The sequence below is a fragment of the Lathyrus oleraceus genome, chromosome 1 (assembly GCF_024323335.1).
Source record: "Lathyrus oleraceus cultivar Zhongwan6 chromosome 1, CAAS_Psat_ZW6_1.0, whole genome shotgun sequence".
NCBI lineage: Eukaryota > Viridiplantae > Streptophyta > Magnoliopsida > Fabales > Fabaceae > Lathyrus > Lathyrus oleraceus.
Genome location: NC_066579.1, coordinates 287,011,899 through 287,036,436, shown reverse-complemented (window position 1 = coordinate 287,036,436; position 24,538 = coordinate 287,011,899). Strand labels below are relative to the sequence as shown.

Below are 24,538 nucleotides of genomic sequence, written 5' to 3'. Positions count from 1 at the left end.
AGAAGCTCTGGATGTACTTCTTCCAGGATAGCTTATCTGGTGGGTCTCTTGAGTGGTACACCAAGTTGAGATCCTCAGATATTAAGAGCTGGCAGGATTTGGGAGATGCTTTCTTTAAACAGTACCAATTCAATGCTGACATGGCTCCTAGCCGTACCCAGTTCCAGGGTATGTCTCAGAAGCCGAACGAAGGGTTTAAAATATATGCACAAAGGTGGAGGGAGTTGGCTGCCAGAGTTCAACCTCCGCTGGTGGATTGGGAGATGTCTGATCTGTTCATGGGTACCCTGCAGGGGATTTTTGCTGAAAGGATGGTGGGCTGTCCCGTCACTGGCTTTGCAGACATAGTAGTGGCTGGTGAGAGAATTGAAAGCTGGCTGAGAATGGGGAAGATACAGGAAAATGCTCCGTCGTCTGGATTAAAGAAGCCCTTTGGTGATAGTCAGCGCACGAAGGAGGGAGAATCGAGTGATGTGTATGCCCAAAGGGGACGCGGTAGGGATCGTTACCACCCGTATGCTGCTACAGTAACGATTCCTACTGGTAATCAATCTGTACAACAGCAACAACAGTCACCTCAACAGAGAACACAGAGAGCTGGGTGCCAAGTGAGAAGAAGGATGACTGATCGTCAGTTCGATAAGTCACCCATGGCTTATGCTCTTCTGTTTAAGAGGTTGAAGGATCTTGGGTTGGTTCAGCCGAGGACGTTGGCTCCGGTAGGACCAGTTCAAAGGCTTGCAGGTTATAATGAGAACGTCAAGTCCGCGTTCCATTCTGGAGCACCCGGGCATAGCATTGAGGGTTGTAAAGCTTTTAAGCATGTCGTTCAAGATTTGGTGGATTCTAAAGCCGTCAATTTTGCACCGACACCGAATGTTAATGCTAACCCCATGCCGGTGCATGGTCCTATGGGGGTGAACGTTATGTCAGAAGATAAGAGAAAAATAGAGGTGACGGATGTGGATCAGTTGAGAACTCCAATGTCTGTGGTTAAGAGACATCTGATGAAGAGTGGAGTTTTCCCTGGTTGTGATAATTGTTGCATTGCTTGCACTGTCACTCCAAACGGTTGTGTGATGTTGAGGGAGACGGTTCAGAGGATGATGGATGGGGGACGTCTCCGATTTGAGAAAGTTGATTGGGGGGAAGAAGATATCTTTGTCAACCAACTGTCATCGGTCAAGTACGTGGAAATGGACGGTGAAATATTTGAAACACCAAGTCAGGCGTTTGAAACCGTTAAGGTGGAGAATGCCATTTTTGCTAAGGAAGAGAAGAAGCCGTCCATTTCTTCTTACAAACAGGCTGCTGAGGTGGTGAAGAGTGGAGAAGCCCCAGGTTAGGGAAGGATGATAGACATCGCCGCCAAGGAAGATATGTTTGGGGTTGGCTATCAGCCGGGCCGAGGCTCGTCTGGGCAGAATAGAGGACGTCGTTCGCCATTCACGTTCACCAGTGCTGGAATGTTAGATCCAGATCGCATCTGTGCGGTGGGTGAAGAGATCGGCAGTGACTGCGAGCTCGACTCGTGGATAAAACCGTGCGTACCAGGGATGGAGATCCAGAACTGGAAGGCCGAAAAGATCATCACTGTTACTCTACGTGAAGAGTAATATTTCTGTTTTTCAATTCTGTTTGCATGAAAGCCATACGTTTTGCCCGAAATGCAATGGTCCATTGTAAGGGCCACCTCATATGTTTCATTTTGCAATGTTTGCATCATCAATAAAAGGATGTTTTTCATTAAAAGCGGTGTTCCTGTTTTTCATTTATTTTTGCAGTTTAAAACAAAAATAAAATGGCAATGTTTTCATTTTTCTTTTAATTTGCTTCGCTCCGGTTCTAATGCAATGCATGAATCAACATTCATGCAGATGCGATCTTCCTCCAGATCTCATTGATAACAACCCTGTTACACCCTCATATGACTTCGACAATCCGATCTATCATGCCGAAGAAGAAGGCGAAGAAGATTGTGAACTGCCGGAGGAATTAGCCAGGTTGTTGAAGCAAGAGGAGAAGGTGATTCAGCCGCACGAGGAGCAAGTCGAGATTGTGAATCTGGGTACCGAGGAGGTCAGAAAGGAAGTGAAAGTTGGGGCCGCTTTGGAGGTGAATGTCAAGAGCAGAATGGTAGCACTGTTGAAAGAGTATGTTGATATCTTCGCCTGGTCTTATCAAGATATGCCAGGGTTGGATACCGATATCGTTGTGCACAAGTTACCATTGAGAGAAGACTGTCCTCCAGTGAAGCAGAAGTTGCGCAGAACTCGACCCGAGATGGCCATGAAAATTAAAGAGGAAGTACAAAAGCAGTTGGATGCTGGTTTCCTAGCTGTCACTAATTATCCGCCTTGGGTCGCGAACATTGTTCCGGTGCCGAAGAAGGATAGGAAGGTGAGAATGTGTGTGGACTACCGGGATTTGAACAGAGCTAGCCCGAAGGATGATTTTCCACTACCTCATATCGATGTGTTGGTAGACAATACAGCTCAATTCTCGGTGTTTTCCTTCATGGATAGCTTTTCTGGCTATAATCAAATTAAAATGTCGCCAGATGATATGGAGAAAATAACGTTCATCACACCGTGGGGCACTTTTTGCTATAAGGTGATGCCATTCGGTCTCAAGAACGCCAGTGCCACGTATCAGAGGGCTATGGTGACTTTGTTTCATGATATGATTCATCATGAAATCGAATGCTATGTCGATGACATGATAGCAAAGTCCCAAACAGAAGAGGGGCATCTGGTAGATCTGGCCAAGCTGTTTGACCGATTGAGACAATTCAGACTGAGGTTGAATCCGAATAAGTGCACTTTCGGGATGCGGTCCGGTAAGTTGTTGGGGTTTATTGTGAGTGAAAGAGGAATCGAGGTCGATCCTGCTAAAGTAAAAGCAATACAAGAAATGCCTGAACCGAGAACAGAAAAGGAGGTTCGTGGTTTCTTAGGTAGATTGAACTACATTTCACGGTTCATATCTCATCTAACAGCCACGTGTGAACCCATATTTAAGCTGTTGAGAAAAGATCAAACGGTCATGTGGAATAATGATTGCCAAGCGGCATTTGAAAAAATAAAAGAATATTTGCAGGAACCTCCGATTCTGATGCCTCCTGTGGAGGGACGACAGTTAATTCTGTACTTGACGGTCCTCGAGGGGTCTATGGGGTGTGTACTGGGGCAACATGACGAGTCTGGTCGAAAAGAGCATGCGATTTACTACCTTAGCAAAAAGTTTACCGATTGTGAAACAAGATATTCACTGCTCGAGAAAACTTGCTGCGCTGATAACATGAAATAATATAACATTCTAGGACTCAATTTAATTAAATTATATTATTATTTACTTCAATTTATTTCATTTTATTAGATATTACGCGGTATTTTCTTTCTATTTATCTCAGGTGGTTTATTTGAAGCACAAGTAAAAAAGGAAGAAAAGGAGGTGCAAAAAGGAATGAAAAGAACCAAATATCAAAAGCCAAAGCCAAAGCCCAGCCCAAAAAGCACAGGCGTTGTGCCTGTGACGAGCGTCACAAAGGCTGTGACGAGCGTCACGCTTTACACACTTGTGTGACGAGCGTCACACATGGTGTGACGGACGTCACACCATTCTCCTATATTTTTGGCTTCAGAGACGTTGAGTCCTATTTGCATGCCTGACCATTCGCCACGTGAAGACCTTTGACGCGGAATACCTTTGGAAACAGTTACAACAAGTGACCAATATAAATAGTAACCTTACGGAAAACCCTAGAGGTTCCACGCTTCTTCGCCGTTTTCTCTTTTTCGCATTTTTTCTCTTCCAGCAGTACAAGCACATTTTTACAGCATTACTTTTACGATTTTTATATTGTTTCCTTTGCAATTTCTATTTTTCTTTTCCAGCAATTAATTAATTTTTCGCACAGTAGTTTCTACACCGGAAACTATTGTGTACCTTTCACTGGATCTAACCTTACGTTAGAATCTAGTTTTTTTTATTCCTTCGCTTTTATTTTTCTGTTTGATTGAAGAATTCAAGAACAAATCCAACCGGTCTGTGGTGGAGTGTTCAAGACTGCTGTTAATAACTCAGGTTCTTTAATTATTGTTTGAATTTATATATGCCATGCTTTACTGTTTACTTATATTATTTGCCTGAGATGAATTTGTTTATGCATGATAATTATTTAAATCTGTTTAGCATGTCTGGCTAATTTATTTAGGTATCGGTATGTAAAGTAAGCAGAATGAAGGAATCAAAACCAAATTGGTTTAATTAAGTTTAAAATTAAAATCACTCTTTTTACGGTCTCAATTTACAGGTTTAATAACAAGGTTTTTGTACGAAAGTAAAAGACATAAAGAAGTTAAAAGCAATAGAACGAGAGTTTGAGTTTTTGACTGGACAGTGTTAATTGGACATTAATTCTAGATCAGGGCGAGAGAAATTTTTAGAGTTAATTAAATTCTAATCTTTTTCAAAAAGTATTTTTAAAGGTTGAATGTGAGGAAGAGAGTTAAGCATTTGAATTTAATTATATAACCTAAGTCAACAGAGCGAGAGTTTGAGATAAGGGTGTTTAAACGATTAGTGTTTTCTTAAAAAGAGTTTCTACGGATTCTATTGTTTTCAAAAAGTGGTTTTTGACTTAACTAATAAGTGACAGCTACGTTAATATAAAATCATAGTTTATTCAACAGAGCGAGAGTTTGAGATAAGACTTTTGATCAATAGTGTCAACTGAAAAGATTTATTTTAAAACCAAGAAACCAACGAAGAATTGATTCCCTAATTACGACGAACTACATACCGATATCCGTTTAATTGATATTTAATCTAGATTTTTAGTTTAGTTTTAGCTTTTCCCCCTAACAATCAAAGTATTATCCGCCTTAGCTTTACGAAGTAACCTTAGAAAACGGTATATCGATTCATAAGTCCCTGTGGGATCGATATCTTTTAAAGTCGACTCATAGAGTCGCGATCAAGTTTTTGGCGCCGTTGCCGGGGACTTTTATTTAGTCGATATCGTAACTCTTCTGTTACGCTGTAGAGACTAAGGCTTTTCTTTTTCTTTTCTTTCTTTCGTTAATTTGTATGCCACACACTCGCTCACAAGGCGAGCCGTTCTACTTACGAATCAACGATATCGAACTATATCTCCGAGTCTTACGACGAATTCGGGAATATCATGCTGCAAACAATCTCCCTCCTGTTGAACTTCCTGATTTCAAAAATATTTTCCCTTCGATACCCGAGATGGCAGAACCAGCTCGTGCTCTTCGAGATTACGCCGCTCCATCGCAAGATGAGCCGCATTCGAGTATTGCTCCACCCGCAATCGAAGCAAACAACTTTGAACTTAAACCTTCACTGTTGCAGGCAGTGCAACAGAACCAATTCTCTGGAAATCCTACCGAGGATCCAAACCTTCATTTATCCGTATTTGTCCAATACGCTGATACTGTTAAAGCTAATGATGTCACTTCAGAGGCAATTCGACTTCGTCTTTTTCCTTTCTCGTTAAGATAGCGCTGATAGCGCTAGAAGATGGCTTCAATCTCTTCCTTCCAACTCAGTCACCACATGGAACGAGTTGACGAAAGTTATTCTTGGCGACCCGATACTTTCCGCCGAGCAAAACAGCTATGTTAAGAGCCCAGATAAATGGATTTAAACAAAAAGATAACGAGTCTCTCTTCGAAGCATGGGAAAGATACAAAGACATGATGAGACTTTGTCCACACCATGGTTTAGAAGACTGGTTAGTAATTCATACCTTCTATAATGGTCTCTTGTACAACACGAGGTTAACAATAGATGCCGCCGCAGGTGGTGCACTAATGAACAAACCATATGCTGACGCTTACCAACTTATCGAAAGCATGGCTCAAAACCACTATCAGTGGGGAAGTGAACGAACAATGGTAGAAAAACCTCAAACGAAAACTGGCATGTACGAGATAAGTAACCTTGATCATGTTAATGCAAAAGTGGATGCTCTGGTCCAGAAAATTGAAAGTTTAAATGTATCACCTCCAGCCACCGTGGTAGCCATAACTCAGAATTGCGAAGTCTGTGGAATCCAAGGTCACACTCCTGCAGATTGTCAACTTCTAACAGGAATCCAAGCGGAGCAAGTAAACTATTCTCAAGGAAGCCCCTACTCGCATACCTATAACTCAAATTGGAAGAATCATCCCAATTTTTCATATAAGAGTAATAATGCTTTATACGCACCTGGACAATCTCCAAATCAAGCCCCAGCTATACCTCCAGGATATCAGAAGCCGATCCCATCTACACCTAACAATAACGCCCCTAGGAAATCCAACTTGGAAATCATGATGGAAAACTTTATAGCCTCTCAACAACAAACCAATAAAGATTTCCTAAACCAGAATGTACACACTGGCGAACAAATTAAACAACTAGCAAGTAAAGTAGATGCCCTGGCTACCCATAACAAAATGCTGGAAACGCAAATATCACAAGTAGCCCAACAACAAGCACCTACTGCTGCCCCAACTGGTACATTTCCTGGCCAACCCCAACCTAACCCAAGAAGCCACGCTCATGCAATTATACTGAGAAGTGGAACGGAAGTGGAAGGACTGTCTGACCCAAGGATAGAAAACCAAAACTCTAAAAAGTCAACTGAGGAGGAAAGTGAACCTAAGGAAAAGGAAGAGAGTAATAAGGAAACCGTAGAAAAGAAGGAACCTTATGTACCTCCACCACCTTATAAACCACCTATCCCTTACCCTCAAAGGCTTATAAAAACCAAAGATGTGGACCAATTCAAAAAATTTGTTGACCTACTAAAACAATTAAACGTCACAATTCCGTTTATAGAAGCTATTACGCAGATGCCCTCATATGCCAAGTTTTTAAAAGAAATTCTTTCTAATAAAAGGAAACTTGAAGATAGCGAAACTGTTACACTCACCGCTGAATGTAGCGCTATAATCCAGAATATGCCTCCTAAACTTAAAGACCCAGGTAGTTTCTCTATACCCTGTCACATAGGAAAATTTGTCATTGACAAAGCCTTATGCGATTTAGGAGCCGGTATTAGTGTTATGCCTTTATCCATATGCAAGAGACTTGAAATGGGAGAATTAAGACCAACTAAAATGTCTGTGCAATTAGCAGATCGTTCCGTTAAATACCCTGTAGGAATTCTTGAAAACGTTCCAGTGCGCATAGGTCAATTCTACATTCCAACCAATTTTATAATTATGGATATTAGAGAAGATGAAGTTACACCCATTATACTGGGAAGACCGTTCTTAGCAACGGCCGGTGCAATCATAGACGTAAAACGAGGACGACTCACTTTTGAAGTAGGAGAAGAGAAAATTGAGTTCATTCTTTCCCAATTTTTGAAATCACCTGCAATAGAAGATACATGTTACTTCATGGATATCATCGATGAATGCATAAAAGAAACTGAGTTAGAAAAAGACAAATCATCTGACTATCTTGTAGAAGACAAACTTAACCAATGTTTAGCAATAACACCGGATCCTACGCAATGCCTTAAGAAACCAACCCTAGACCTGAAAACACTTCCCAAAAATCTGAGATATGAATTCCTAGACTTAGAACTTGAACGACCACTGATAGTTAATGCTGACCTAGGAAGACTCGAAACAGAAAAACTCCTACATATCTTAAGAAAATATCCAACCGCACTAGGTTACAACATCACCGATCTTAAAGGAATAAGTCCTTCTATTTATATGCACCGCATCATGCTAGAAGAAGACTGTAAAACTTCTAGGGAACACCAGAGGAGACTAAACCCGATCCTGAGTGAGGTAGTGAAGAAGGAAATAACCAAGTTATTAGAGGCAGGTATCATATACCCTATATCTGATAGCAAATGGGTTAGTCCTGTACATGTAGTACCAAAGAAAGGAGGTATAACAGTCATTGAAAATGAAAAAGGAGAAACTATAACCAAACGAATCGAATCGGGATGGAGAATGTGCATTGACTATAGGAAACTAAACAAAGCAACCCGAAAAGATCATTTCCCTTTACCATTCATTGACCAGATGTTAGAACGATTAGCAAAACATTCTCATTTCTGCTATCTAGACGGTTACTCAGGTTTCTTTCAAATACCGATTCACCCTGATGACTAAGAAAAGACAACATTCACATGTCCTTTTGGTACCTTCGCTTATAGACGAATGCTGTTTGGCTTGTGTAATGCTCCTGCAACCTTCCAAAGGTGCATGATGGCAATATTCGCCGATTTTCTAGAAAACATCATGGAAGTATTTATGGATGACTTTTCCGTATGCGGACAAAGCTTTGAATAATGCCTTGAAAACCTAGAAAGAGTTCTAGAGCGATGTGTAAAAGTAAACCTAGTACTTAATTGGGAAAAATGTCACTTTATGGTACAAGAAGGAACTGTTTTAGGACACATCATCTCGAACAGAGGAATTGAAGTAGACAAAGCCAAAATAGAGGTAATCGAAAATCTTCAACCCCCGAAAACTGTGAGAGAAGTACGAAGCTTCTTAGGACATGCCGGTTTTTACCGACGATTCATTAAAGACTTCTCTAAAATAACTAAACCTTTGACCGGACTATTAATGAAGGATGCTGAATTCATATTCGATAATAGATGTTTAGAAGCATTTCAAACGCTTAAACAAGCACTGATCTCCGCACCCATAATGCAGACACCAGATTGGAATGAACCATTCGAAATAATGTGTGATGCCAGTGATTACGCTGTAGGTGCTGTTTTAGGACAACGAAAGGATAAAAAGCTTCATGTTATATATTACGCAAGTAGAACTCTAGATGAAGCACAAATGAATTACGCCACAACCGAGAAAGAACTTCTAGCAGTAGTGTTTGTGCTAGATAAATTTCGTTCTTACTTGGTCGGAGCCAAAATAATCATCTACACTGACCACGCTGCTATCAAATACCTCTTAACAAAAAAGGATGCTAAACCTAGACTCCTAAGGTGGATCCTGTTGCTACAAGAGTTCGATTTGGAAATCAAAGACAAGAAAGGAACTGAAAACGTAGTAGCAGATCACCTCTCGAGACTTGAGAACCTTGAACCGGAAAGAACATCAATTAACGATGATTTCTCGTACGATAAGCTTATAGCTGCTTTGGAAGAAAATAAAGCTGATAAACAGGTAGAAACCACCTTAGCTATATGTGTTACACCGTGGTACGCTGACCTCGTCAATTATTTAGCTGCCGGAATAGTTCCACCTACTTTATCCTACCAGCAGAAGAAACGATTCTTCTATGACATAAAACACTATTACTGGGATGACCCCTTACTTTTTAAAAGAGGCCCCGATGGTATTTTCCGTCGGTGTATACCCGAGGAAGAGGTAGAAAATATAATCCAACACTGTCACTCCGCTCCTTATGGTGGACATGCAAGTACATCCAAGACCTGCTCTAAAATCCTACAAGCCAGTTTTTATTGGCCAAATATATGGAAGGATGTACATGCAGCTATTAAGAAATGTGACAGATGTCAACACACAGGAAACATATCTAGACGTGACGAGATGCCACAAAAGGGCGTTTTGGAAGTAGAGATTTTCGATGTGTGGGGAATAGACTTCATGGGACTGTTTCCATCCTCATTCGGTAACAAGTACATACTCGTGGCAGTTGACTACGTATCGAAATGGATTGAAGCTATAGCTTCTCCAACAAACGACACACGAGTAGTAACTAGACTCTTTAAGAATATAATATTTCCAAGGTTTGGTGTCCCAAGAATAGTAGTCAGTGATGGTGGATCGCATTTCATATCCAAGGTACTCGAAAAACTACTGCTTAAGTATGGCGTAAGACATAGAGTTGTGACACCTTACCACCCTCAAACCAGTGGGCAAGTGGAAGTGTCTAACAGAGAAATCAAACAGATACTAGAGAAAACAATCGCCACTTCAAGGAAAGACTGGTCATTGAAATTACCAGAAGCTTTGTGGGCTTACCGAACTGCTTACAAAACTCCCATAGGGACAACCCCATTTAAGCTCATTTATGGAAAATCCTGTCACCTCCCGGTAGAATTAGAACATAAAGCTATTGGGCTATTAAAAATCTAAATTTAAACTATAAAGCTGCCGGCGAAAAGAGAATCCTTGATATAAGCGAATTAGAGGAACTCAGAAGAGACGCTTACGAAAATGCCAGAATCTACAAAGAAAGAACAAAACAATGGCATGACAAGCGCATATCAAGGAAAATCTTCAAACAAGGCGATACAGTCCTTTTATTTAACTCTAGGCTAAAGTTATTTCCGGGAAAACTACGATCTAGATGGTCAGGTCCTTTTCAAATCACCAATGTTTTTCCCAGTGGAGCAGTAGAAATTAAAGGCAAATCTATGGAACCATTTACCGTAAACGGGCAACGTCTAAAACATTATCACTATGCAGAAAACAATGAAGATTCGCAAGTCTTGCACTTAGACGAAATGCCTCCAGAACTTATAGATTATAATTGATAGTTTTTATGTCGAGCTTGCGACATTAAACAAAGCGCTTAGTGGGAGACAACCCACAAATATTTATATATTTTTTTATTTCTTCCTTAATTATTCTTTTAAATTTTATTTAGTATTCTTTCTTAATTTATTTTAATTTATTAAAAAGCCTTTTTCTTCTTCTTTCGGCATTTGGCCAAATCCTGACTAAAACTCTTGTTTTTCTTTTCTCTAGCTAACACTAACCTGATGGGACAAATTGACCGTATGGGTATCAAATTCAGAGGAACAGCTCAGAAACAAAAGTTTGAGGAACTAGCCACGAGAGAGATGCTACCTAGCCTGTATGCTGATGACTTGGCAATGACTGCCCTTGGACTAAGACAAAGTGTCCTGTATTTGTTGAATCAGATAGGGTGGGAAACCTCTCCTATCCGTAGACATTTCGTCACTTACCGGAGACTAACATTAGAATTCCTTAGCTCCCTGATCTATCTACCCAGCCATGGAAAAGGAATAAGTAGAGGTTTCATCCAGTTCATAATGTTTAACATGGAGTACCAATTTAATATTCAAGACTTTACCAACCTTTTAGGTTTCCCTACCTCCTTTGATACATTTACAGTGAGCCAAGAAGAACTTTTTGAATATAGAGAACTTGAACACTTTTGGGGAAGCTTGACTGGAAATGACGATCCCGAGGAACATGAGTTTCTCTCTGGAAACATACATAACCCGACCTTCCGTTATTTCCATAAGATCCTGACCCACACCTTATTTGGGAAGAAGCCAAACAGTACCACAGTTTCACGTGATGAACTCTTCATCATATTTTGTGCTTCCCAGAACCGTCCAGTAAACGGTGCCACTTTTATGTTGGCAAATTTAGACCACCTTATCCAAGATGAACGAGCACCAATTCGAATAGGCGGTTTGATAACCATGATTGGTAATGCTATCGGATTACGTCAGCCTATGCTTGACTTAAGCCCTTTTTGTGGCATTACTATTATGAGTATACCCTTCCTCTTCAACACTATGTTTATAGAAAACCTAGGGTCTGACGAGTTTGAGCTTATAATTAATAACCAAGTTCTTTGCCTATTCACCATGCCCGATCCTAGGACTAGTGTTCATAACCGCAATAACTGGCTCTACAATCTGAACGAAACCCCCTATCCTACTAGATCCACTGAATCCATCCTGGACTATGAGATTTGTGATGACCAGATTCCTTATGCTGAATCTGACCCTCAGACACCATCTGGTTACTATGATATTGACCCTCCTCCTCAACCTGTTCAGACCGAAGAATCGGCAATACCCGACCTTAGACATCATATGCCCGGAATTGATTATAACACCGCCATTGAAGCTTTGATGTCAGAACAAGACGCCCTCAGAGAAGAGTTCGCTAACATGAGACAAGAATTTCTGGGATACATGAACGGTATGACAAATCAGTTTCACGAGTTGCTAAACAGTGTTAACTCCTTTGCTCCTCCGGCCAGAGATCATGCAGATGGATAGAAGTTGTTTTCCTTAGTTATTTAGTTTTAAGTTAGATTATTCATTAATGTTATTTCAAATTAAGTTCGTATTTGTTTCTTTTTCGCATTTTTTTTTCTTCCAATGTTACATTATGATTATTTTATGAAGCTATTGATTTATTTTACTTTATTATGAATTATGCAATATCTATCAATAATGCTCTCTACTGTTGCTGCCTACATAACTTATTAAAGAAAAATATAATTATGCACGTAGAATAGCATGCAGGGAAATTTAAATAGCATAATAAAATAATCTGAAGCAAAACAAAATAAATAATAAAAATAAATTACCAAAATCATTATGAAGAACGCAAGCAGAAACCATGCCAATATAACTGTGTGACGAGCGTCACACAATCTATCACGGACGTCACGCTAAGTGCTTGTGACGCCCGTCATGCCCCTGTAACGAGCGTAACACCCCTCTGATTAGGTGAACGTTACAAAGCCGTTGGAGACGACCGTTACACCTCTTCACCTTTTTACCTTCCCCATTTATTCACATTTACCCACATTTATTTACTTTTCAACCACTCCCTTTCCAACTTCAAATTTTTTCCTATAAATACCCACCATACCTTTCTTCCTACATCACAACTATTCTATACAATCAAATATATTTCTTTTCTTTCCTAATTACTTCTTCCAACTCATTCATCAGTATGGCGGGAAATCAAAATTTTGGAAACATCATCTTCCGATCTGAAGATGATAACTATCAAAGAGAGCAATTCGAGCGTTTCCAACAACGAGGTGTCACCTCTACCAGGTATCCTGATTCAACTTGTTTACAACAATTAGGATTACTTCAAGGTATCGAGTGGATGCTCCGCCTTGCCGATCTAACCTTTCTATGCACTCATAATCAACCTACCTACCCCTCCCTAACCTTAGAATTTTTAAGTTCATATGCGTACAACACTCCCACCGGTGAAGACGAATTCTTAACCGGTACCACAACCTTCCGTATGTTCAACACCGAGTACTCCTTATCCCAAAACCAATTGAGCACCATGCTACAGTTCCCTGTAGAAGGTCAAGTCTACCCCAGAATCCCTCCAAACTTAAACTGGAACACAGTTGCCGCTTTCGACCTCTTTAGGAAAATATCCGGTGTAGATGCCAACAACTGGGAAGAGCTCCTTGTTTCCCATATACATAACCCACCTATCCGGTACTTCATCCGCATCCTACAAAACACAGTTTTTGGAAGACCGAACAACAGCAATGTCAACGCAAAGGAACTATTCTTCCTCGAATGCGTCTTCGAACCGAATGCTAAGGTAAACGCCGCCTCCTTCCTATTTCATCATATCCGCACCTTATGTGCTAGAGGCCGTCAACCTTTTGTAATTGGTGGATTAATCACCACCATAGCACTTGGCTTAAACCTAGGGGACCGACTCCAAACTTTAGAATCTTTACCTCCCCTATTTATGGACATAGGCTACAGTCGGTCCAGCCGCCTAATCAAGAACATAATAGGCGGAGGGTATTATCTTATGGTGAATAACCAGGCAGTCCCAAGCGTTGTTCTACCCAACATTGCCTTAACCGATGTCACCAATCCCAACCGCCACCTCTATGATCTGAATGCTCCCGAAGCTACCGAGCCTTCACATACAAACCCGTCTACCGACGAGTTCGACGAAATGGAGCACGGTGATCAGATTCCTGCACAACAGTCAGTCCCGCTCAACCCTTCCGATAATGCAGCTGGCCCATCCTCACGACGTCGTCGACGAAGAAGGCCTGCAACCAATGACGACATCATGGATGCTATTGATGGTATGCAAGCACAGAATCTCGAAATGATGCAAATGATGCGCCAAATGCAACAACAACAGGAAGCGAGGAATGCCTTAACCGACCAGCGGTTCACTGATTTGCTTAACAGGTTTGACAACTTAGAAGTACATCAACGATCACCAGGTCCAAGAACAAGAGGCGGCAGGCAGCCTTAACTTTAGTTTCCTTTTCCTTTCTTTTTGTAATTCATTTCTTTTCCTTAAAACATTGGGGACAATGTTTCATTCAAGTATGGGGGGGAAAACCGTGTTCTTTCTATCCTCCCTTCTTCAAGTATGTACCTTTCTTTTCATTGTTATTTCCCTATATAAAAAAAAAATATATTTCTTATAATATAGATTTATTTTAAGTTAAGTCCCTAGTGTGAAAAATTTCTATTATCTATTCCCTCAAAAAATTTCATGAGCCATAACAAATATTCAACACACTCAGTAAGTATAAAGGTTGCGTATTTTATCAAACTTGAGACAAATTAAGACTAAAACTATTACCGCCCCGACACTCTAAACAAACCTCAACATGTTAGATCAGAAAGGCAGCTGTTATACAAATCCCTGGATTTTTAACCTTATAATAACCCCGAGTAGTTTATACGAGAAGTCAGCACCATCTTAATAGCAAACTACGTGGAGGGCCGATGAACATAAGTGAATGATTCCCAAAGTAACATAAAAATATATATATATCAGGAAATGCACTAATTAAGTTAGGTGATCCTTACCAGATCATTTAATCTAAAGGTTGCAGATCATACAAAAGCATAATATGAAAGATCCATTATGAGTTGGTTCAGCAGGTATCTGGTGCTGAACTTGGTAGGGCGGACTACGGTCCGATCCCCCGCAATTTGCAATGGACTGAATAACGAAGTTATCCGACTTATGTACCAGAACTTCTAGCAAAAAGGGGATCAGAATCACTAACCGGTTACTCCACTATGTGCGCGAAAAGATAAAGGGCTTAATGTGATTTTGCTAGAATGAAAACGGGTGAAATAAGAGTAAAGGAACTAGGATAGCTATAATGGCATTACTCGAACTGGTTTGCATAAGGTGGGGTTATCTGAGATTGTGACGGTGGTTGTTAATGTCGAGATTTAACTCAAGTTACTTCTAAACAAGGTTTACATGCAACCTAGTACGAATTGATGTGTGTTTTGAAATTTCATCTGGCTAAAATTTTTAAAACAAGTTCTATACTGTATTTTGCTTGAGGACAAGCAAAGATCTAAGTATGGGGGAGTTTGATAACATGAAATAATATAACATTCTAGGACTCAATTTAATTAAATTATATTATTATTTACTTCAATTTATTTCATTTTATTAGATATTACGCGGTATTTTCTTTCTATTTATCTCAGGTGGTTTATTTGAAGCACAAGTAAAAAAGGAAGAAAAGGAGGTGCAAAAAGGAATGAAAAGAACCAAATATCAAAAGCCAAAGCCCAGCCCAAAAAGCACAGGCGCTGTGCCTGTGACGAGCGTCACAAAGGCTGTGACGAGCGTCACGCTTTACACACTTGTGTGACGAGCGTCACACATGGTGTGACGGATGTCACACCATTCTCCTATATTTTTGGCTTCAGAGACGTTGAGTCCTATTTGCACGCCTGACCATTCGCCACGTGAAGACCTTTGACGCGGAATACCTTTGGAAACAGTTACAACAAGTGACCAATATAAATAGTAACCATACGGAAAACCCTAGAGATTCCACGCTTCTTCGCCGTTTTCTCTTTTTCGCATTTTTTCTCTTCCAGCAGTACAAGCACATTTTTACAGCATTACTTTTACGATTTTTATATTGTTTCCTTTGCAATTTCTATTTTTCTTTTCCAGCAATTAATTAATTTTTCGCACAGTAGTTTCTACACCGGAAACTATTGTGTACCTTTCACCGGATCTAACCTTACATTAGAATCTAGTTTTTTTTATTCCTTCGCTTTTATTTTTCTGTTTGATTGAAGAATTCAAGAACAAATCCAACCGGTCTGTGGTGGAGTGTTCTAGACTGCTGTTAATTACTCAGGTTCTTTAATTATTGTTTGAATTTATATATGCCCTGCTTTACTGTTTACTTATATTATTTGCCTGAGATGAATTTGTTTATGCATGATAATTATTTAGATCTGTTTAGCATGTCTGGCTAATTTATTTAGGTATCGGTATGTAAAGTAAGCGGAATGAAGGAATCAAAACCAAATTGGTTTAATTAAGTTTAAAATTAAAATCACTCTTTTTACGGTCTCAATTTACAGGTTTAATAACAAGGTTTTTGTACGAAAGTAAAAGACATAAAGAAGTTAAAAGCAATAGAACGAGAGTTTGAGTTTTTGACTGGACAGTGTTAATTGGACATTAATTCTAGATCAGGGCGAGAGCAATTTTTAGAGTTAATTAAATTCTAATCTTTTTCAAAAAGTATTTTTAAAGGTTGAATGTGAGGACGAGAGTTAAGCATTTGAATTTAATTATATAACCTAAGTCAACAGAGCGAGAGTTTGAGATAAGGGTGTTTAAACGATTAGTGTTTTCTTAAAAAGAGTTTCTACGGATTCTATTGTTTTCAAAAAGTGGTTTTTGACTTAACTAATAAGTGACAGCTACGTTAATATAAAATCATAGTTTATTCAACAGAGCGAGAGTTTGAGATAAGACTTTTGATCAATAGTGTCAACTAAAAAGATTTATTTTAAAACCAAGAAACCAACGAAGAATTGATTCCCTAATTACGACGAACTACATACCGATATCCGTTTATATGATATTTAATCTAGATTTTTAGTTTAGTTTTAGCATTTCCCCCTAACAATCAAAGTATTATCCGCCTTAGCTTTACGAAGTAACCTTAGAAAACGGTATATCGATTCATAAGTCCCTGTGGGATCGATATCTTTTAAAACTACGCGATAGAACTGTGCACTTGCAGTTTGTACCCCAAATTCGACTCATAAAGTCGCGATCATGCGCTTTGGTATGGGTTGCTCGCCGACTGAGACAGTATACGCTGGTTCATACCACTTTGTTGATTTCCAAGATGGATCCGATCAAGTATATATTTGAGAAGCCAGCATTGACCGGATGGGTTGCGAGATGGCAAATGATTTTAACGGAATATGATATACATTATACATCTCAGAAAGCAATCAAGGGGAGTGTATTGTCTGACTACCTCGCCCAGCAACCCATTGAGGATTATCAACCGATGAAGTTTGAGTTCCCTGATGAGGACATCATGTTTCTCAAATCGAAAGATTGTGAGGAACCGATCCCGGAGGAGGGGCCTGACCCTGAATCCGAATGGATTCTATTGTTTGATGGGGCCGTTAACGTGAATGGTAGTGGAGTTGGTGTTGTTTTGGTTACGCCGAAAGGATCCCACATTCCTTTTTCTGCCTGACTAACATTTGAGTGCACCAACAATGTAGCTGAGAATGAAGCTTGTATCCCGGGTATCGAACCTTGGTGTGTACGCCTACTGGGGCAACACCTTTCTCACTTGTGTATCGAATGGAAGCTGTGCTACCGGTTGAGGTCCAGATTCCTTCGTTGAGAGTCCTGATGGACGTGAAATTGAAAGAAGCTGAATGGGTAAGGACTCGGTATGAAGAGTTGAGCCCGATTGAGGAAAAGAGGCTGGCGGCCATTTGTCATGGGCAGTTGTACCAGCAACGGATGAAGCGTGCTTTTGACCGAAAGGTACGACCTCGTGTGTATCACGTAGGGGATATGGTGTTGAAAAGGATCCTTCCTCCTCAAAACGATCGTAGGGGAAAGTGGACACCTAATTATGAGGGTCCATTCGTGGTCAAGAAGGTTTTCTCTGGCGGAGCCTTGTTGTTGACAACCATGGATGGCGAGGATTTTCCATCCCCTGTGAATGCGGACGCAGTTAAAAAATACTTCGTATAAGAGACCCGCTGGACGAAAAGAATAAAATAGTCCAGGCAAAAATGGGCATCCCGGCGAACCAAAAAAATAAATAAATAAAAAGGTTCGGGCAAAAATTAGGGATAAAAGAAAAAACTGTACACCCGGCAAGTCGAAAACCCCACAAGGGCGGCTTAGGCAAAAAAGGGTATCCTGGTGGGCTGAAAACCCGAAAGGGCGGTCCAGGCAAAAGAGGGATTGAAACGAACAACTGCGTCTGGCATGATCGTTTGTGCTTTGGGTACGACATGGATAATCCCCAGCAGAGATCGGTCGGAAGCGTCTTGTTCAGAAGGCAGAAAGTGCGGAGAGTTTTGAGGACATATGGGGTGTAACTGAGTTGGAACTCGATGAGATCACGGGTTCACATTGCCATTAGGATAGATTTTTCCTTTTGTGCGCAATTACCTCTTTTCAAGGATTGCTTCCTGTGTATTGCTCGATTTTGAGCCACCTTTTTCAATCAATAAAATGCATATTCAGTCAAATAATTTTGTTTTTGTTTTCATTACCGCTTTGATTGCAAAAACATCCGTTTATTTTGATAAAGAATCTTTGCATTTTGAGACATACAGGTCCCTTCCAATGCATGTTTATAGGATTGAAAGCTTGAAATCTTATTCGGAAGGTTGAGTGACCCAGGTGTTGAAATCTTGGTGCTTGGGGCACGCTTTTATCTGACGATCTCTTTTGCAGGTGTTGTTAGATATTTTCACTCACTTGCAGCTTGTGATGTGATGCTTTTTGACAAAAGATCCCCGTGGAGTCCAATCAGGGACAAGAGATTGAAGAATGGTGAAAAGACGGCGAGAGAATTGCGACGATCCTTGAGTGTTAATCAAGAAGACTCTTCAAAGTCTGAAGAAGTGGAAAGTTAATACTGTGGTTAAGTGGTGAATGCCAATGTTCGACGAGTCGACCGGTGTTCCGTGCCAGATATTTCGTATTTTCCCTAGCAGGGTAGGGATTGTTATCTCCCCAGCGGGTTCGAGATCGGTGTTTCCTCGGCATCCGGGTCTGAAGGTTGTTGTTTCCCCTAGCAGGTTTGAGATTGTTATCTCCCCTAGCAGGGTTGAGATTGTTATATCCCCAGCAAGTCGAAAGGTTGCCGTTTCCCCAGTGGAAGTGTGCGTAGATTGCTGTCTCCCCAGCGAATTCCCCAAGCGGATCGGGTTCAGTGGAGGTCATCCCCAGTGAGGGTTATTCTTTCCCCAGCGGCAGTGCTATTCCCCAGCAGGGTGGAGATTGGAGTGGTATCGAGTTCCTCAGCAGAGTGCCTCGAGCTTCCCAGTAGAGTCCCTTGAGGGGGATACTTGTTTATGCATTCATCATTTAGATAAGCATAGAATATTGCATAACTCACTGCGTAGCATTTCCATGGTTATGGAGCATTACGCTGTAAAAAAAACTCATGCATAAGCATTGTAAGCATAAGCTAGTCTCAAGCCGTGGTTACCGTTTGAGGATTGGTTTCGCCGGATGGTGAAGATGTTACTCCGAGGAGTTTAGCATTATGACGTTGGATCAACGCGACTCAAGCCGTGGTTACCGTTTGAGGATTGGTTTCACCGGATGGTGAAGATGTTACTCTGAGGAGTTCGGCATCGTGATTCTGAATCAACAATTTTCCCCAGTAGTGCAATATTGGAGGAAGAATTTCTATCGTGCGAGACGGAAGTTGGAAGATCTTACTCTGAGGAGTTCGGCATCGTGATTTTGGATCAACAGTATTCCCCAGTTAGTCCCCGGCAAGCGTCTGCCTTGTTTTGACATATGTAGATGTCATCCATGCGATATCGGTAAATGTCTGGTCGTGTATCTTTTCTTTGGTGTCGGTAAACATCATTGTTCGATGTCAGTAAACGTCGAGTTCCTTCCAAGTCATCGGTAAATGTCTGGTCGTGTATCTTTTCTTTGGTGTCGGTAAACATCATTGTTCGATGTCAGTAAACGTCGAGTTCCTTCCCAGTCATTGGTAAATGTTTGGTCGAGTATCCTTTCTTTGGTGTCGGTAAACATCATCGTTCGATGTCAGTAAACGTCGAGTTCCTTCCCACTCATTGGTAAATGTCTGGTCGAGTATCCTTTCTTTGGTGTCGGTAAACATCATTGTTCGATGTCAGTAAACGTCGAGTTCCTTCCCAGTCATTGGTAAATGTCTGGTCGAGTATCCTTTCTTTGGTGTCGGTAAACATCATTGTTCGATGTCAGTAAACGTCGAGTTCCTTCCCAGTCATCGGTAAATGTCTGGTCGTGTATCTTTTCTTTGGTGTCGGTAAACATCATTGTTCGATGTCAGTAAACGTCGAGTTCCTTCCCAGTCATCGGTAAATGTCTGGTCGTCCTTTCTTTGGTGTCTGTAAGCATCATTGTTCGATGTCAATAAACGTCGAGTTCCTTCCAAGTCATCGGTAAATGTCTGGTCGTGTATCTTTTCTTTGGTGTCGGTAAACATCATTGTTCGATGTCAGTAAACGTCGAGTTCCTTCCCAGTCATTGGTAAATGTTAGGTCGAGTATCCTTTCTTTGGTGTCGGTAAACATCATCGTTCGATGTCAGTAAACGTCGAGTTCCTTCCCACTCATTGGTAAATGTCTGGTCGAGTATCCTTTCTTTGGTGTCGGTAAACATCATTGTTCGATGTCAGTAAACGTCGAGTTCCTTCCCAGTCATTGGTAAATGTCTGGTCGAGTATCCTTTCTTTGGTGTCGGTAAACATCATTGTTCGATGTCAGTAAACGTCGAGTTCCTTCCCAGTCATCGGTAAATGTCTGGTCGTGTATCTTTTCTTTGGTGTCGGTAAACATCATTGTTCGATGTCAGTAAACGTCGAGTTCCTTCCCAGTCATCGGTAAATGTCTGGTCGTCCTTTCTTTGGTGTCTGTAAGCATCATTGTTCGATGTCAGTAAACGTTGAGTTCTTTCCCAGTCATCGGTAAATGTCTGGTCGTGTATCTTTTCTTTGGTGTCGGCAAACATCATTGTTCGATGTCAGTAAACGTCGAGTTTCTTCCCAGTCATCGGTAAATGTCTGGTCGTCCTTTCTTTGGTGTCGGTAAACATCATTGTTCGATGTCAGTAAACGTCGAGTTCTTTCCCAGTCATCGGTAAATGTCTGGTCGTGTATCCTTTCTTTGGTGTCGGTAAACATCATTGTTCGACGTCAGTAAACGTCGAGTTCCTTCCCAGTCATCGGTAAATGTCTGGTCGTGTACCCTCTGATATGTCGCCATCAGAGGGGTGTTTGGTGTTATTTCCGACATTGCCAACGGAATTAGCATGGGAAAATGGAGAACGGGGTTCATTGTTTGGCAGCAAGTTTGACATGAAGTTGTCAGGGTCCAAATGCGGTGATCAGGGATTATCCGCGCAAAATCAATCAAAGAAGTACCGGGGTTCAAGAAAAAGAATCAAAGAAGTACCGGGGTCCAAGAAAAGAAAAAAAAGAGAGAAGAAATCAAAAAGTTTTGGGGTTCAAGAAAAACAAAAAAAAGATAATAATCCCCAGCGGAGCGCAAATTGTTCGTCTATTCTTGGTATTCAACCACTCTTCACTCTGATCATCTGAAAGCCGAGGCTGTTCATATCGACAGGTTCACAGTGGATTGAATAGGGGCAGCTGTAACACCTCAAAATTTGCCCTCCTCTTCTTGGGACTGGTTTGGCACATTGCATTGCATATTTTAGGGCATTAGGCATTGCATTTTTGCATATCATCTAAAAACAAAAAAGTCATCCTCCAAAGTCTTTTCAGAATATGGAGAGGTTGCATGATTCAAGCCTGAGGGTTTCCATGGATTGATGATCAACCATCTGAGGGTGTGCACTTCAATTAGGGTTTCCTGATCCCTCAAAGGTTTCGAGCATTATCTTGTTTGCAAGGATATATTACCATCATCATGGTTCTATCATCATCAAGGGTTTCATCATTCAGTCTCAAGTTCCTCTGGATTAGGGTTTTGACCTCTGGTCAATCCTAATCAATGCCATTCTTCCAGCCAGGATTTCTCAAGGAGATGAGGCATTCTATTGGGATGAAGATCACATGGTTAAGTTGAAGAGCTTATATGAGCTAGGGTTTCATTTCTGAGCCAATTCCTCGAGTGGTAGAGGTTCAAGCTGGTCAGGGCATGTCAAGGTCATCTGAGGACCTATACAGTCAACTGTGCCAGAGCTGAGGGCTATGAGGTGGGGAGATGAGTTGAGACACCTCATTCATGTTCAAAAGAAGTCCATTCATCATTACAAACATATATCTTGAAGATTTTGAAGTCAAATCAAAAGTTTCCAAAAATGGAAAGTGACCTGTAATTGAAAGTTTCCAAAAATGGCAAGTTTTTGGTTCACATTCAACTTGACTTTTCAACATCAAAGAAGCTTCAAATGGATTTTTGGTGAACATGAAAGTTGAAGATCTTTCTTTCCTCTTTTCAAAAAGTCCAAGATCATGATCATCTGATTATTGGTTGAGGAGTTATGGCCAAATGATCACAAAGCATGCATGGAAGTTCAACATGGCATAACTTTTGATTCAAAACTCCAAATTGAGCCACTCTTTTTGCAAAATGCTTGTCTTGACCAATGCTTTCCAAATCTACCATTGCCTTGCATGGAAAAAGCTCATGTGATAACTTGTTCATTCATGTACATTTTGGAGGGAAAAGTGATAATTCAAAATTGGTTGATGCTACCAACAAAATACCACTTCCATTGTGTTTATTAGATGATTTTAAGTGGATTGGGATGCTTGCATGGTACTGTTCACATATGGGAAGGCCATGCTAAGCACACTTGTGAATTTTTGCAAAACACCTTATATTTCCTTAATCTCATTTAACCAAGCCTAATTGTGATTAGCATGGTGATTAACACAGAGTATATAAGCTAAATCCTAACAGAATTTGCTCAGAATCACAATTCTAGATCTAGAATTCCATTTTCCCTCCAAAACTCTCTCTCCTTGGATTTCAAATTTTCTTCACACAACCACAAGATTTCTTCATAGATCCTTCATCCTCATGAAATTTGGAGCATGATTCATCCATTTTTCGTGGCAATTGAGCTGGTTTTGAAGACATTCAAGCACATGAACATGTCAATGGAAAGTTGAAATTCAACAAGATTCAAGAGGATTCAAGTGTTGATTCCTATTCAAAGCTTCAAAAGAGGTGTTAGAGAGAAGATCTAGAGCTTCTGGAGCCTTGAACACGTGGATTTGAACACTGCACATCAAGTAAGCTTGAAATTTGATCCTCATTATTTGCCTTTTCATGTATATGATCTTGTAGATCTTGGTTTGCTGATGATGCTGATAGTTTTAGAATTTAATTTGGTTAAGAATCGAGTGAGATATGTGGAATTAAAGTTTGAGTGTTGAAAATGTTTCTCTTCGATCCGTTTGATATATGGAGAATTCGGCTTAGATATTGTGATATTCGTGATCTACGTTGCAAGACCTTTCTAACGGTATATAGTTTGTAAAATTCTGGAAAAAAAGTTGCAGCTCCGCCGTGTACACGGTCGGAGAAGACGACCGGAACTACTGTTCCGGCGTCTGGTGTGGTGGCTTAGGGTTTCATCTAAACGCTGCGTTTCCTGTTGAGCGCTACTTTTATCTGCCATGCCTGAGTTCGATTCCAGTAGATGCACATTCAAATTTTATTCAAATTTCCTTTTCCATATTATTTCCACATTATTTTCATTTTATTCCAATATTTTTCATCAACTTCCAAAAATCATAAAAAATAGAATACATATCCAAATTAATCCAATCTTTTTTTCACATGTTCATTTTAATGTTTAGTTTTTTTTAGCATTTATTTCCTGATTTTTGGATTGCTGGAATTTTAAATGCACTTGATTGTTTGCACATGATGTTATATTGACATGTTGGATTCATTGTTTTGTAATATGCTCATGATTTGTCCAATTGACTCGAAATTTGACATGCTTGTTCCTAACATGTGACTGGATTTTTGAGAAATGGTTTGGAATTTTTATCTTGTTCTACCACTGTTTTGGATACATGGACATGTTGTGTGATAATTTGTGTCACAATTTGTATGTTGCATTTGTACATTTTCATTCATATGCCATTTGATCCCTTATGGAGTTGAGTTTTTGTATGATGTTCATTCTTAACATGATAAGCTTTTATAAAAAATTTCATGATCATTGGATTCATTTCTATTTTAATGTGGATTTTCTATTCTTGATGTCCAATTGTGATCACATTGTTTGCCTTTGCCTTATCTTGATTAATTGATGACTTTGCTTAATGATTTGGCTTTGGTCCTTTTATGGCCTTCTTCTTGTTTGATTGAATGTGCTCCATAGGAAATATTGACTTCTGTTTTGGTAATTTGCCTTGCCTTTGACCCTAGTCTTTGCACTAGTGGTTTGTACTCACCAATTATGTTTGTGTTTCAGGTATTTAGCACTAATGATTGGTGTGGCCTCATCATTTGAGATGCCATTTGCTTTGTTTACTAACCTTTGTTGTGTTATAGGTCCCTTGATGTGATGAACTCACTTGAGTGATTGCATTTGAGACTTACCTTGTGTATAACTGTTGGATATTCCATTGTGTTGTCTGTTTGGTTTTTCTGAATGTAAATATTAACTGTTTGGCTTTTGTACAGGTACATTAGTCGCTTTTAGCTCTTGCTTGAGCTTTGCTTTGGTTTTTGGTTTGGTTTACCACTTAGGTAACCTCTCTAACTTCATGTAGTCTGGAAGCCCTGTCGCTTTTTTGGCAG

The 24,538-nt window shown here is 40.2% G+C and overlaps 1 non-coding gene across 1 annotated transcript; it reads right to left on the bottom strand.

The window, feature by feature from the left end:
• Positions 1–5,642: 5,642 nt before the first annotated feature.
• On the bottom strand, positions 5,643–5,749 carry LOC127116077 (small nucleolar RNA R71). Its single transcript, XR_007801062.1, has one exon. It is a non-coding gene; the product is annotated as a small nucleolar RNA R71 (small nucleolar RNA).
• Between the last annotated feature and the right edge of the window lie 18,789 nt (positions 5,750–24,538).